This window comes from Pseudophryne corroboree, chromosome 1, assembly GCF_028390025.1.
Source record: "Pseudophryne corroboree isolate aPseCor3 chromosome 1, aPseCor3.hap2, whole genome shotgun sequence".
Classification (NCBI taxonomy): Eukaryota; Metazoa; Chordata; class Amphibia; order Anura; family Myobatrachidae; genus Pseudophryne; species Pseudophryne corroboree.
In genome coordinates this window covers 821,367,143-821,382,004 of record NC_086444.1, presented here as the reverse complement: position 1 = coordinate 821,382,004, position 14,862 = coordinate 821,367,143, and the positions used below count along the sequence as shown (strand labels likewise).

The window sequence follows — 14,862 nt, the reverse complement described above, 5'->3', positions numbered from 1 at the left end:
TTTGCTTGTGCGTTCTATTCACACAGTGAATAAGACACCCAACATTAGCATAGTTCCATGGGACCTGTCAGCTCACTCACGCCAAGCATCTCCCTCTGTGTGGCATATTGAGACTAAATGCTGTAGTATGATGTACCAAATACTGGCACAGTACTGCTCAGAAGTGATTTGAAGCGCTACTACAAGTAGGTCCAAATGTACAAGACAGTTTGCAAAAGTCATATAATAAATAGTAGGAATTTCCATATTGACTGCATATACAATGCTGGGCACTGTATTTACATCTGATATGTACTTTAACCAAGAGCAATGAGTGATGTTCTGTAACATCTATTCCAAACCATGCAGCTTGTATTTCAATAGATTTCAGGCACACTTCTGCTTCTCAAGAAACAGATTGCTCAATCAATCAGCAACATCACCATATGCACATAGTGCTATTTAGAGAAAGTAGTCTGGTAACAATTGATAAGGTGCATGTACAATTAGAGAGCTTGAGCAAAAGGTTTACATAACAAGTGTAGCATGGAAGTGGATTCCATACACACAAGTACTTGCTTGAAGAGATTTAGGGGGCGATCAGCTAAAGAAGAGGAGAAAAAATACCCCCACCCCCTTTCCCTATAACCCTCTTGCTACCAAATGTACACAGAGCAAGCAGCAGCAGCAGAGTGGACAATAAGGAGTATTAACTCCCTAAAGAAACAGTTATATTTGAATTCATGTTTTGACTATAATGATAGGTTGGGAATGTAATAATGCGTGAGAATCATGAAGTGCGAGATTTTGTGTGAGTTCTCCTGTTTTGTTTTTCTTGTAAGTGGCAGTCATTTACATGGCAAAATCACCCTGGTTTTGGAATGTAAAGGGTGGTCATTTAAAAAAAAAAAAAAAAAACAGGAGAACTGTCACAAGATCTCTCACTTTACGATTCTCGCCCCCTATTACATTCCCCCCAGCATGTCTACTGCACAAATTCTGGTGTATTGTAAAATACAACACACCAGAATTTGTGCAGTAGACGCACTATCATTATAGTTTTACACATGCAGTTCAACAACAGATTAGGCTAATGAAAAAAAAGCTAACTGAAACTACACTGAAGTTATAAAAGTCATGGGATATCAGTATGTAAAGGTAATAGTAGGTGGAGCCACTGTGCTGTGACATCTTGGAAATGCCCAGACCTGTATCAGCTGTATTCTGACATCTCAAGAGTCCGTGTGAACACCGGCTAGGCTGCTCATGGAGAGGCAACATGAATTATTGGGAGTTCAAAGAGGGAATGATAGTGGGTGCTCCACGGATAGACCATTCCATTTCAAAAGTTGCGTGGACATTCATAAATTCAACAACAAATTCAACATTCATAAATATACAGTGTCAATTATAGAAGGCATTAACACCAACCACGGACAGCGCAATGGCCAGCCAGCGGTGTCTGGCCAGAATTGTCCTTGGAAACAGACATGCAACGCTGGCTCCAATCACATCCACAATCAAGGCAGGAGGTACCAGACGCATATCCAGCAGGTCAGTGCAGCGTTCTTTAGCTTCTATAGGATATGGGAGCAGAAGACCCACCAGAGTACCCCTGTTAACACTACGACCTGGGCTTGTTGCATCACTAATTGGACCTGGAGAACTGGCAACAAGTGGCGTAGTCTGATGACCCACGGATCCAGTTGTTTCAGGCTGACGGTAGGGTTCGGAAATGGCGCAGACCCCATGTGGCCATGGTCCCCAGTTGTCAACAAGGCACTGTGCAGGCTGGTGTTGGTTCCATAATGGTGTGGGGTGTGTTCATGTGGCATGGGTTGGGTCCGCTAGTCCGCCTGAACACATCCAGGACCGGTAACCAATACATTGCATTACTCGGTGCCCATTTGCAGCCTTTCGTGGACTTCATGTACCCCCACCACGATGGAATATTCCAGCAGGATAATGAACCATTATCATTACCAAGTTTTCAAGAATTGGTTTGAGAGTATTCTGGAGCGCTCAGACGAATGGAGTGACAACAATGTTCGCCCAACATGAACCCAATCGAGCATTTACGGGTCATGGTCGAGAGGTCCATTCGTGCCAAAGATCCTGCACCGACAAATATCAAGAAGCTGTGGGAAAACTATCCAGGCAGTATGGGTCAATACCTTTCCAGAGGACTTCCGTCCACTGCACTTTGCCGAACTAGAGGGGGTTCCTACATGATACTAGTCACCTATTCCATGACTTTTGGCACATCAGTGTACATTTTTGGTTACCACTAGAACAATAAATAAAAACTACAAAAATGCAATCCTTTGTATAGTAAATGGTTTCTACAAAATATAAATACAAAGTTACAGACGCCTTAAATCTATATTTAAACATTAAAACATATGCAAACAGTTCACAGCATGGGAAATACTGTAGGAGTTTATAATCTCCCAAATTCTGCTTACTGTCTACACAAAAACTACACTAGTTAAGCAGAAGATAAAATCATAGTTACTCTACTAGCAATTTCCCAGCGTTCGTTACAAAAAAAAAACCCTCACAAAAATTAAAATACATACTAAAACACACACACAACTACATACCTTTAAAAGGTTTAATATCTTAACACACAATTCGTAATCAAAATTTCCATAAGTGGAATTAATCATGTCATAAATGAACATAAGTCCATTCCGCTGAGTCTCCACCCTATGAAACCAAAAAAAATTAAACAAATATTTTAAAAGAAAATGCAGCAAACTATATGTACAAACAAATACTGTAGGCGTGCAAATATTTAAAAGATTGTTATTGTTTAAAATGACTTATTAGCAGAGAGTGCATTATTAATAGTTTAACCAGAGAAATGATTCAAGGGTTCAATAAAAATGGGCTTCATGTCACGGTTGACAGTACTTGTCATACTAGCTTTAGCTATTCTCAGACCATCAAGTGCTTAATCATTTATTAATAACCAAGTAGTGCGAGACTTCTGCTAAGTTTTGTTTTTTAAGAAATGATTACGTTTCCTACTGGGCTGGGGGTTTAGCGACACGATAATTTGTTCAGTTTGGCCACACACCCATTTAGCTACATGGCAACCTGTTATTGTGACTGCACACACAGAATGACAGCGGTCATATTCCAACTACATTTGCAGCCAAGTCAGATGATGATCATATCGATAAAGAGGATAATTTTTGGGAAGCATGGCTATTTGAGCCCATAAACATTTTCACATGTATTGGCACCATTAATAAATATAAAAAAGGAGATTTATGTTAGACCTACCATGGTTAAATCTTTCTGTGAGGTACATTGGGCTCCACAGGGAAAACATTGGGGTGTAGAGATGGATTTTGATCCAGAGGCACCAACAGGCTAAAGCTTTAGGATGCCCAGGATGCATTGCGGGTCCTCCTTTATATAACACCGCCTCCTGGTACTGTAAGATCAGTTTTCGTTAACTAGTCCAATGCAGAAGCAGGTAAAAGGCAGATGTTAGTTACAAAGAACCACGTTCTCACGACAGAAGGGACTAGCGGCTAATGCCATACAAACCCAAAGAAGCTAAGTGCATCAGGGTGGGCGCCCTGTGGAATCCAGTGTACCTCGCAGAAAGAGATTTAACCATGGCAAGTCTACCATAAATCTCCTTTTCTGTAGCGGGGTACACTGTATTCCCAAGGGAAAACATCAGGGATGTCCTAAAGCAGTTCCTCAAGAGAGGGGACACACCTTGGCGGGTATGAGAACCCAGCATCCAAAGGAAGCATCCTGGGAGGCGGAAGTATCAAAGGCATAGAACCTAATGAACGTGTTCACTGAGGACCACGTAGCCGCCTTCCACAATTGTTCTGTGGACGCACCACGGCGGGCCGCCCAAGAAGGTCCAACAGACCGATTAGAATGGGCTTTGATAGCAGCAGGAGCTGGGAGTCCAGCCTGCGCATAAGCTTGTGCAATCACCATTCTAATCCATCTGGCCATGGTTTGCTTATTCGCAGGCCAGCCACGTTTGTGTAAACCAAACAGTACAAAGAGGGTATCTGACCTCCAGATAGAGGCAGTCCTCTTCACATATATACAGAGAACCCGTACTACATCCAAAGAAAATTCAGAAGAGATGAAGGCTGGAACCACAATCTCTTGATTAAGGTGAAAAGATGACACCACCTTAGGGTGAGTTCTAAGACCTGCGCGGTCACAATGAAAAAAATCAAAAAGGGTGGACGACAGGACAAAGCGCCAAAGTCTGACACCCGTCTAGCAGAGGCAATAACCAGCAGAAAAAGGACCTTGGCTATGAGCCATTTAAGGTCCACAGATTCAAGCGGTTCAAATGGAGACTCTTACAGGGCATTCAGCATAACAGACAAATCCCATGGAGCCACAGGAGGGACATAGGGAGGCTAAATTCGCAGGACGCCCCGAGTGAATATATGAACGTCAGGAATAGACACAATTTTTCTCTGAAACCACACCGACACGGCAGATATGTGAACCTTGAGGGAGGCCAGACAAAGTCCTAAATCCAGGGCTTGTTGCAGAAAAGCCAGAAGTCTGGAAGTACTAAACTTGTAAGCATCGTAATTCTTAGCAGCACACCAGGTGAAGTAAGAATTACAGACCCCATAACAAATCCGTGCCGAAGCCGGTTTGCGGACCTTCAGCATAGCTTGGAACCACCTCGGAGAAACCTTTGGCCCTCAGTAGTGAAGCTTCAAGAGCCACGCAGTCAAAGCCCGTCTGGCCAGGTCCGGGTAGACACAAGGACCCTGAACAAGAAGGTCTGGGCGTTGAGGAAGTAGAAGAGGACACTATCGATAGACCCTGCAGGTCTGAGAAACAATGCCGTCTGGGCCACACTGGAGCAACTAGAAGTAGTACTCCTCCTTCTTGCTTGAGCTTCCGTAGTAACCTGGGCAGGAGTGACACTGGAGGGAACACGTAGGGCAGCCGAAAGTTCTTTGGAATTGACAGTGCATCCACGGACGCTGTTTGAGGATCCCTTGTTCTTGATCTGAAGACCGGAACTTTGTGATTGTGTTGCGATGCCTTCAGGTCTACATCTGGTAGGTCCCACTTGTCCACTAGGAGTTAAAAGACTTCTGAATGAAGACTCCACTCTCTGGCGTGCACGTCCTGATGACTGAGGAAGTCCGCTTCCCAGTTGAGGACCCCCCAGAATGAACACTGACGATACTGCTGGCAGATGGCGTTCTGCCCAACAAAGGATTTTTTGACACTTCCATCATTGCCATGCGACTTCGAGTGTCGCCTTGATGATTTATGTAAGCCACCGTGGTGGCGTTTTTGGATTGTACTTGAACAGGCCTGTTCCATATCAGAGGCAGGGCAAGAGCCAAAGCATTGAACACTGCCCTCAATTCCAGAATGTTTATCGGGAGGAGAGATTCCTCCCTGGTCCACAGACCATGGAGAGTGTTGCTCCATCACCACGCCCCAACCCCTCAGACTGGCGTTCGCAGTCAGGAAGACCCAGTTGGGAATCCAGAAGGGACGGCCGCTGCTCAACTGCTGGTCCTGTAGCAAGCAGGTCAGTGACAGACGAACCTCCGGAGTCAAGGAGATCATTTGAGACCTGATCCGATGAGGCAGGTCATCCCACTTGGAAAGGATTAACCTCTGTAGAGGGCGGGAATGACATTGAGCGTACTCTACCATGTCGAACACCAACACCATGAGGCCTAGTACTTGCATCGCCCACTCTTGGGCGAGAGAGGAAGCATCTTATCCTGTCCTGAAGTTTCAGGACTTTCTCTGGAGACAGAAACAGTCTTTGACTGTGTGTGTCCAGCAGTGCTCCCAGATGCACCATGCTCCGAGCAGGGACCAGTGAGGACTTCTTCCAGTTGACGAGCCACCTGTGGGCTTGTAGGAAGTTTACCGTCAAATGTAGATGACTGAGGGGGACATCTTGGGAGTTCGTCTGGATCAGCAAGTCGTCCAGATAAGGCAGGATCCTGATGACGCAGATGAGCCGTCATTACGGCCATAACCTTGGTGAAGATCCGAAGGGCCGTGGCCAGACCAAACGGCAGAGCCTGGAACTGATAATGAAGGTTGCCAATAGCAAACCGCAGATATTGCTGATGCGATATGGCAATAGGTATATGCAGGTAAGCATCTTGTATATCCAGGGATACCATATAATCTCTGGGTTCAATGGGCAGTAGAATCGAGCGCAGCGTTTCCATACGGAACTTGGACACTAACAAATTTGTTCAGTGATTTGAGGTGGACTATAGGCCGGAAAGACACATTGGGTTTCGGGACAAGAAACAGGGTCGAGTAGTATCCTCCGCCTCTCTGGGACAGGGGTACAGGCACTACCACTCCTGTAGCCAATAAGGGAACGCACAACCAAGTGTAGAGCTTGCGCCTTCAATGGGTCCAAAGGGATAACTGTCGTTCGGAACTGGCGAGGAGGACGTCTCTGGAAAGAGAGTGCATATTCGTGAGAGATTACATCACGCACCCAGGCGTCTGAAGTGGTCTTTAACCAGAACTGGGTGAATTCCATAAGTCGGCGTCCCACCCTTGGATCCCCTAGGGGGAGGCACGCCCCGTCATGCAGCAGGCTTGTCTTGTTTGGAAGCAGGCTGATGGGCAGCCCAGGATTGTTTTGCTTTGGGCTTAGTGGTTTTGGGAGCACGAGTCTGTCTCAGGTATGCCTGACTTTTTTCTTTCCCTTGAGGTCAAAAGGAACGAAAAGTGGTACTCTCTGCCTTCTGTGCAGAAGGATTAGTATTTGGGAGAAACGTAGTCTTAGCAGCCGCTAAGTCAGTTACAATCTTATTCAGATCTTCCCCAAACAGGATGTCTCCCTTAAAAGGGAGTACCTCCAAGGTCTTTTTGGAGTCCAGGTCCACCTTCCATGACCTCAACCACAAAAATTCGGTGAGCCAGGATGGACGTAGTCGACGCCTTGGCCGCCATTACACCTGCCTCAGGGGACGCCTCCTGAATGTAGTGGGAGGCAGTGGCAATATGAGACAGATATTGTCTTAGCAGTGTAAGATATATCCTGAGGCAGCTCTTCCTCTATTGCCTGAACCCATGCTTCAATTCCTTTTGTGGCCCAGGAGGCTGCTATAGTGGGTCTATGTACAGCACCTGTAAGGGAGTAAACAGACTTCAGGCATCCTTTGACACGCTTATCTGTCGGTTCCTTCAGTGAGGTGACAGTGGTGTCAGGCAGAGTAGATGACACCACAAGACAGGTGACATGGGAATCCACCGCCGGTGGATTTTCCCACTTGTTACACAACTCAGCAGAGAGAGGAAAATGAGCTAGCATCTTTTTAGACAGGGAGAATTTCTTACCTGGAGAAGACCAGGGTTCCTGACGTATATCAACCAAGTGGTCAGAATGTGGCAAGACTACTTTAGTTACCTTCTGACGTTTAAATTTATCAGGTTTCTCAGACGCAGTAATTTGATCTACATCATCGAATTGTAGAATTAGCTTAATAGCCTCCACTAGGTCAACTTGCATTGTAGTTTCCTCGTCAGAAGCGACTGTATCAGTGTCTGACGGATCAGTATACTCCCCATCCTCATCAGAAGCATCATCTGAGATATTAGTGGATTGTGAGGAGGAGACGGCCCACTTAGATGACCCATTGACCGCATAGGGAAGTGGGGTAGGTTTTTGTCTAACCAAAGATTGATTCAATTGTTGTATCTGGGTAGACAGCGTATCCTCCCAGGGCGGATTAACCATAGGGACAATATGTGGCTGCAATGGCACAGGAGATCACATAGGGGGCGTAAGGCGTGTCACAAGCATATTTGATAACGCCGCCAAGGTGGCTCCTGATTGGCTACAGGAGCAGCGGACTGACTGGTAGATGTATGGCACATATTAAACAGACCATTATTCAAAGCTTCCCCCTCGGGCAAATCCCTGGCACATGCGCTGCATGATACAGGAGTGTCCATGGATTTCCCACCCTTTGTGTTAGACATATCAGTGAATGTAAGCGCAGAGCGTATGCGTACGATACAGCTAGACAGAGTACAATACCTGCGAATAAATCCTCTAGCATGTGACAGCTTACACAGTACACAACACCAGCGTCTCAATCTGGTACTATGTGACTGTGTACACCGTACACAACACCAGCGAATAAATCCGGTATGATGTGACTGAGCACACAGTAGAATACACTTAACGGTAAATACTGTGCAGCACTATATAGGAGACCCTGACACACCTAGTCCTAGGGTACAGAATACAGTGATTGATACAGCTGGGATACACTGAAAGTGAATTCCACATGGCAGATACAGGCACACACAGTCACAGTGACATTGCAAATAATTATTTTAGTCAGACAATAAAACTGCACTGGACTAGATAGATAGATAGATAGATAGATAGATAGATAGATAGATAGATAGATAGATAGATAGATAGATCCGGTCTCAGACCGGGCATTGTTTCTATCAGAATACTCGTACAATATATTCTGGTAGAGGTACACTTGTTCTTAACTAACGCTGTCTTAAAATGACATGTAGAATACTTAAGTGTCTGTAGAATCACAGCGCTGATAAATCGGGCGGATTTACAGAGGAGACCTTGCCCTGCAGTCCCGGAGACCAGTCGCAGCTACTGTGAGAAGATGGCACCCAGCGTCTCAGTCAGGGAGTGAGGGAGAGTGTGAGGCAGCTCCAGGGCGGGAACACCAGCAGTAGATGGCACCCAGAGCTGAGGGAGGGGCTACAGGTCAAGCGCCTTATCCCTTATGCTGGTCCTCACCACCTCGTACTATGGAGCCTTATTAAAACATGGATAATGTATTATCCGACCTGTGCTCCCCTGCCCTGGTGGATATAGTGGGGTCCCTGTACGACCACAGTGTTCACACCAGCGGTGAACAGGTAAGAGGGTCCCCCAGGCGGGACCAGCCATTAAATCGTGCTCCGGTCGCAGTCTCCGGCAACTGACCGCGACCGGAACACGATTTAATGGCGGGTCCCGCCTGGGGGACCCTCTTACCTCCTCCCTTAGTAGCAGCCATGCGATCCAGGAGAGCGTCTGCGGTGGTGTGCCGAGGAACCGGAGCATCTCCGCCGCCAGTACCTAGGAACAGAGCCAGCGGGAGTATGCGACGCTGTTGGGGAGGTGATGGAGCAGCAGCACAGTAAGTCACACTGACATATTAAGTGCTGCAGCCCTTGAAGTCTTCTAAATAGCTTTTTCAGACCTGCCTTACGCAGGTACCAACTCTAAAACTGAGCTCACAGTGCCTGGAGGCGGGGTTATGTAGAGGAGGCCCCGCAATGCATCCTGGGACAGTCTAAAGCTTTAGCCTGTTGGTGCCTCTGGATCAAGATCCATCTCTAAGCCCCAATGTTTTCCCTGTGGAACACAGTGTACCCTGCTACAGAAATGTTTTTTTAAAGGAGCATCACAATTGTGATTACACTCAGCTATGGGTTAAGGGGGGTATTCAATTAAGTGCCGTTATTTCGACTGGTCGAAAGAAACGGCGCTAATTCAACAAAGGGTATTCAATTGGGGGCGTTTTTGCCCATTTTTTAAAATCCATTTTGTTAAATTGGCATGGGCTAAAATTGCTCTAAAGACGGGTGAACACGCCCACAAATTTGCCAAAACACATGTATCGGCAGTGAATTTGTGGATACATGTGCTTTTTGCCAGTGCCGGATTTTTCAACTAGTCAAAAAAACTGCACGGGCATTGAATAGGTTAAATGTAAATTCGACCTAAAAACGGGTGAAGTGCTGTTTTTTTCGACTGGTCAAAAAAAAAAGGCACTTATTGAATACCACCCCTAAAAATTAATTCATAAGCACATGGTCTATCACTAACTGAGTTGCCGAGATTACTAAGAAATAGATCATTAGAAAGCAGATATCCTCCTGTCTACTCCGCACTCCCTCCAAATTTCTGTCCCCCACACTACAAGTCTCTGCTGTACATCAGCCTGGAATGGTAACATTTGACCTCCTATGCACAGTGTTCTATGATAATGTAACACAAACAAGGTTTCTGTATAGAAGTGCAGGTGCTGTAATCGCACATTGCATTATGGTATGTGCGTGGGACACAAAGTTGGATATTGTGTGTGTGTGGGGTAAGAGAGGGCACATTGATGGAACTTTACTTAAACATGTTTAGCAGAGTGAAGCATAAGGTACATTTCAGACAGAATTCTGGTTACAGTATCCGTCCATTTGTATAAACATTTACACTATACTGCTCTCTCAATAATTACATACACCAAGACAAATGATTTGTCATACTTAAGCTATTATAATTAATAACAATTATAAGGTGGATTTTCTTGCTGGGTGATGGTTGATGACTACTACTACTACTACTACTTCAGAGAGCATGTCACCAACTCCAGCACAGGGAGAGCGGAGAACAGACCCAGGTAAAAAGACACTTCCTATATGAAGGTTTTTTTATAGCGTGAGGAAGAATAAATTGTTGGGATAAACACAGGACAAATTAAAAACAAATTTTTTTATAGCACTACAATGACATTCTAAATAAATTATACATTAAATTAAATAGAAAAGGTATATGTAACAGGGTGAGAGCTTGTCGAAGGGGTGGGATGCCGACCGATCTCGAATGTTTTTTCTAAAGTGGCAATCATTTACAAGGCACAACCATATCTTGTAGATGATTGCCGCTTTAAAATAAACTCAAAGATCGTCCGGCATCCTGAACCTCAGGCAAACTTGGAGCCTATTACATAAGCCCCATAGTTTGGTATTGTTACTAGAGTTATATGTAATGGGTGAAAGCCATCTAACATGCAGAAAAAAACAGACCATTATTTAAAGCTTTCAATCTTATTTGGTGATATATGCATTGCTGTGTTGTACAAAAATAGGATTTTGGTACTTACCGGTAAATCCTTTTCTCCTAGTCCGTAGAGGATCCTGGGGACTCCAAAAGGACCATGGGGTATAGACGGGATCCGCAGGAGCTTGGGCACACTGAAAAGACTTAAGACTGGGTGTGAACTGGCTCCTCCCTCTATGCCCCTCCTCCAGACCCCAGTTATAGGAACTGTGCCCAGGAGAGACGGAAATGTCGAGGAAAGGATTTTTGTGTAAACTAAGGGCTACAAACATACCAGCCCACACCACAACCATACCGTACAACCGGAGTAACAGTAAACCAGATCACAGTATGAAAAACTACAGCTGAAAACAGAAATACACATCCCGTGTATAAACTAAGCAAACCTACAAGGGAACACTGCAAGAAACAGTCCGCACTGGGACGGGCGCCCAGCATCCTCTACGGACTAGGAGAAAAGGATTTACCGGTAAGTACCAAAATCCTATTTTCTCTTACGTCCTAGAGGATGCTGGGGACTCCAAAAGGACCATGGGGTTTATACCAAAGCTCCAGACCGGGCTGGAGAGTGTGGACAACTCTGCAGCACCGACTGAGGTCCTCATCAGCCAGGGTATCAAACTTATAGAACTTGTCAAAAGTGTTTGAACCCGACCAGGTAGCCGCTCGGCAGAGCTGTAAAGCCGAGACGCCCCGGGCAGCCGCCCAAGACGAGCCCACTTTCCTGGTAGAATGGGCTTTCACCGACTTCGGCACCGGTAACCCGGCCGAAGAATGAGCCTGCTGAATCGTACTACAAATCCAGCGTGCAATAGTCTGTTTTGAAGCAGGATGACCAATCTTGTTGGAAGCATACAGGACAAACAGCGCCTCAGTTTTCCTGGCAACAGCCGTACGGGCGACGTAGATCTTCAAAGCCCTCACTACATCCAGAGACCTTGGAACTGCCACAGCATCCCCAGCCACCGGTACCACAATAGGTTGGTTAATGTGAAACGAAGAGACCACCTTTGGTAAAAATTGTTGACGAGTCCTCAATTCTGCCCTATCTGAATGAAAGATCAAGTACGGGCTCTTATGAGATAAGGCCGCCAACTCAGACACTCGCCTGGCAGATGCCAGCGCCAACAGCATGACTACCTTCCAGGTGAGAAACTTCAACTCAACCTTACGCAAAGGCTCAAACCAGGAAGACATGAGAAACTGTAATAGCAAGAGGAAAATTCGTAAAAATACACTAATAAATTAGTATATCCTTTTCCGGGCGCTTCAACAGGGCTGTTTTTCCTAAAGCAGCTGTTAAATTAAAGTGATAGTCAATCACCACATGAACCAAATAAACAAAAAATATATAAACAGCGCTACCAGGTGCACCTGGTAGCGCTGTTTATATATTTTTTGTTTATGAGAAACTGTAAGACCACATCAAGATCCCATGGGGCCACAGGAGGCACAAACGGAGGGTTGATATGCAAAACTCCTTTCACAAATGTCTGAACCTCTGGGAGGGCAGCCAATTCCCTTTGAAAGAAAATAGACAATGCCGAAATCTGCACCTTGATGGAGCCCAACTTCAGGCTTGCAAAAGCTTGCAAAAAGTGGAGAAAACGCCCCAAATTAAATTCTTCCGCAGGAGCCCTTTTAATCTCACACCAGGAAACATACTTCTTCCAAATACGGTGATAATGCTTCGCCGTAACCTCCTTCCTAGCCTTGAGGAGAGTAGGAATGACCTCTCCGGGAATACCTTTACGAGCTAAGATCTGGCGCTCAACTTCCATGCCGTCAAACGCAGCCGCGGTAAGTCTGGAAACACGCATGGACCCTGCAACAACAGGTCCTCTCTTAGAGGAAGCGGCCAAGGATATTCCACTAGTAATTCCTGAAGATCCGGATACCATGCCCTTCTTGGCCAATCTGGAACTACGAGAATCGCCTGAACCCTTGCTCGCCGAATGATCCCCAGTACCTTTGGAATGAGAGGAAGTGGAGGGAACACATGCACCGACTTGAACACCCACGGAGACACCAGGGCGTGGGGGTCCCTTGACCTGGAACAATACCTCGGGAGCTTCTTGTTGAGACGAGACGCCATCATGTCTATCAGAGGGAGTCCCCAACGCTTTGTCACTTCTGCAAACACCTCTTGATGAAGAGCCCACTCTCCCGGATGAAGATCGTGTCTGCTGAGGAAGTCTGCTTCCCAGTTGTCTACTCCCGGAAGGAAGACTGCTGACAGGGCGCTCACGTGTTGTTCCGCCCAGCGAAGGATTCTTGTGGCCTCCGCCATTGCCGCTCTGCTCCTTGTGCCGCCTTGACGGTTGATACGTGCCACCGCTGTGCTGTTGTCTGATTGTACCAGGACAGATCGACCCTGAAGAAGGCTTCTTGCCTGTAGCAGGCCGTTGTAAATGGCTTTTAACTCGAGAACATTTATGTGGAGACCCGCTTCCTGGAGCGACCATCTCCCCTGGAAGTTCCTGCCTTGGGTGACTGCACCCCAGCCCCGGAGACTTGCATCTGTTGTCAGAAGTACCCAGTCCAGGATACCGAACCGGCGTCCCTCTAGGAGGTGAGACCCTTGTAGCCACCACAGGAGGGAAATTCTGGCTCTGGGAGATAGACTTATCTTCCGGTGCATGTGCAGGTGAGACCCGGACCATTTGCTCAGCAAGTCCCACTGAAACACCCGGGCATGAAACCTGACGAACGGAATGGCTTCGTACGCCGCAACCATCTTCCCCAGAACCCGCGTACATTGATGGATGGACACAGTCTTCGGCCTCAGAAGATCCCTGACCATCGACTGCAGTTCTAGAGCCTTTTCCTGTGGAAGAAAAACTCTCTGTAACTCCGTGTCCAGAATCATGCCCAGAAAAGACAGCCGGGTGGTCGGAATCAGAGATTTTGGCAAATTTAGCACCCAACCGTGCTGTCGTAGCACCGCCAGCACCAAATCTACACTCCTTAGCAACCTTTCCTTGGACCTCGCCTTTATCAGGAGATCGTCCAAGTACGGGATAATTGTAACCCCTTGCTTGCGAAGGAGAACTATCATTTCTGCCATGACCTTGGTGAAAACCCTCGGGGCCGTGGAAAGGCCAAACGGCAACGTCTGAAATTGGTAATGAGAATCCTGTATCGCAAACCTGAGGAAGGCCTGATGCGAAGGAAATATCGGGACGTGTAAGTAGGCATCCCTTATGGCGACTGACGCCATACAATCCCCCCCTTCTAAGCTGGAAATTACAGCTCGAAGAGATTCCATCTTAAACTTGAAAACTTTCAAGTATGGATTGAGGGATTTTAGATTCAGAATCGGTCTGACCGAACCGTTCGGTTTCGGCACAACGAATAGGCTCGAGTAGAACCCCTCCCCCCGTTGTGACGGGGGAACGGGAACAATGACCCTCTGTTGACACAATTTTTGTATTGCAGCCAGCACCAGCTCCCTGTCCGGAAGAGATGCTGGTAAGGGCGAAACGAAAAACCGGTGAGGGGGCACCTCCCGAAACTCCAGCTTGTATCCCTGAGATACAATCTCTAGGACCCAAGGATCGAGGCCTGATTGAATCCAGACCTGACTGAAGACTCGGAGACGGCCCCCCACCGGTCCGGACTCCCCCAAGGGAAGCCCCAACGTCATGCGGTGGACTTGGTAGAGGCAGGGGAGGACTTTTGGTCCTGGGCGCCCGACTCGGCAGGCGACTTCCTACCCCTTCCTTTACCTTTTGAAGCGAGGAAGGACGAACCTTTTCCACACCTGTATTTATTGGGACGAAAGGACTGCATCTGCTGATGTGGTGCCTTTTTGTGTTGTGTGGGAACATAGGGAAGAAAAGAGGACTTACCCGCCGTCGCGGTAGAGACCAGGTCCGCCAAGCCGTCCCCAAACAAGACATTACCTTTGCAGGGTAAAGCTTCCATAGCTCTCTTGGAGTCGACATCCGCATTCCATTGATGGATCCACAACGCCCTCCTTGCCGATATTGACATGGCATTGGCTC

General features: G+C 46.7%; 1 pseudogene; it reads right to left on the bottom strand.

The window, feature by feature from the left end:
• Positions 1 to 14,862, bottom strand: part of LOC134911291 (tyrosine-protein phosphatase non-receptor type 9-like) — a 298,012-nt pseudogene that overhangs the window by 163,859 nt on the left and 119,291 nt on the right.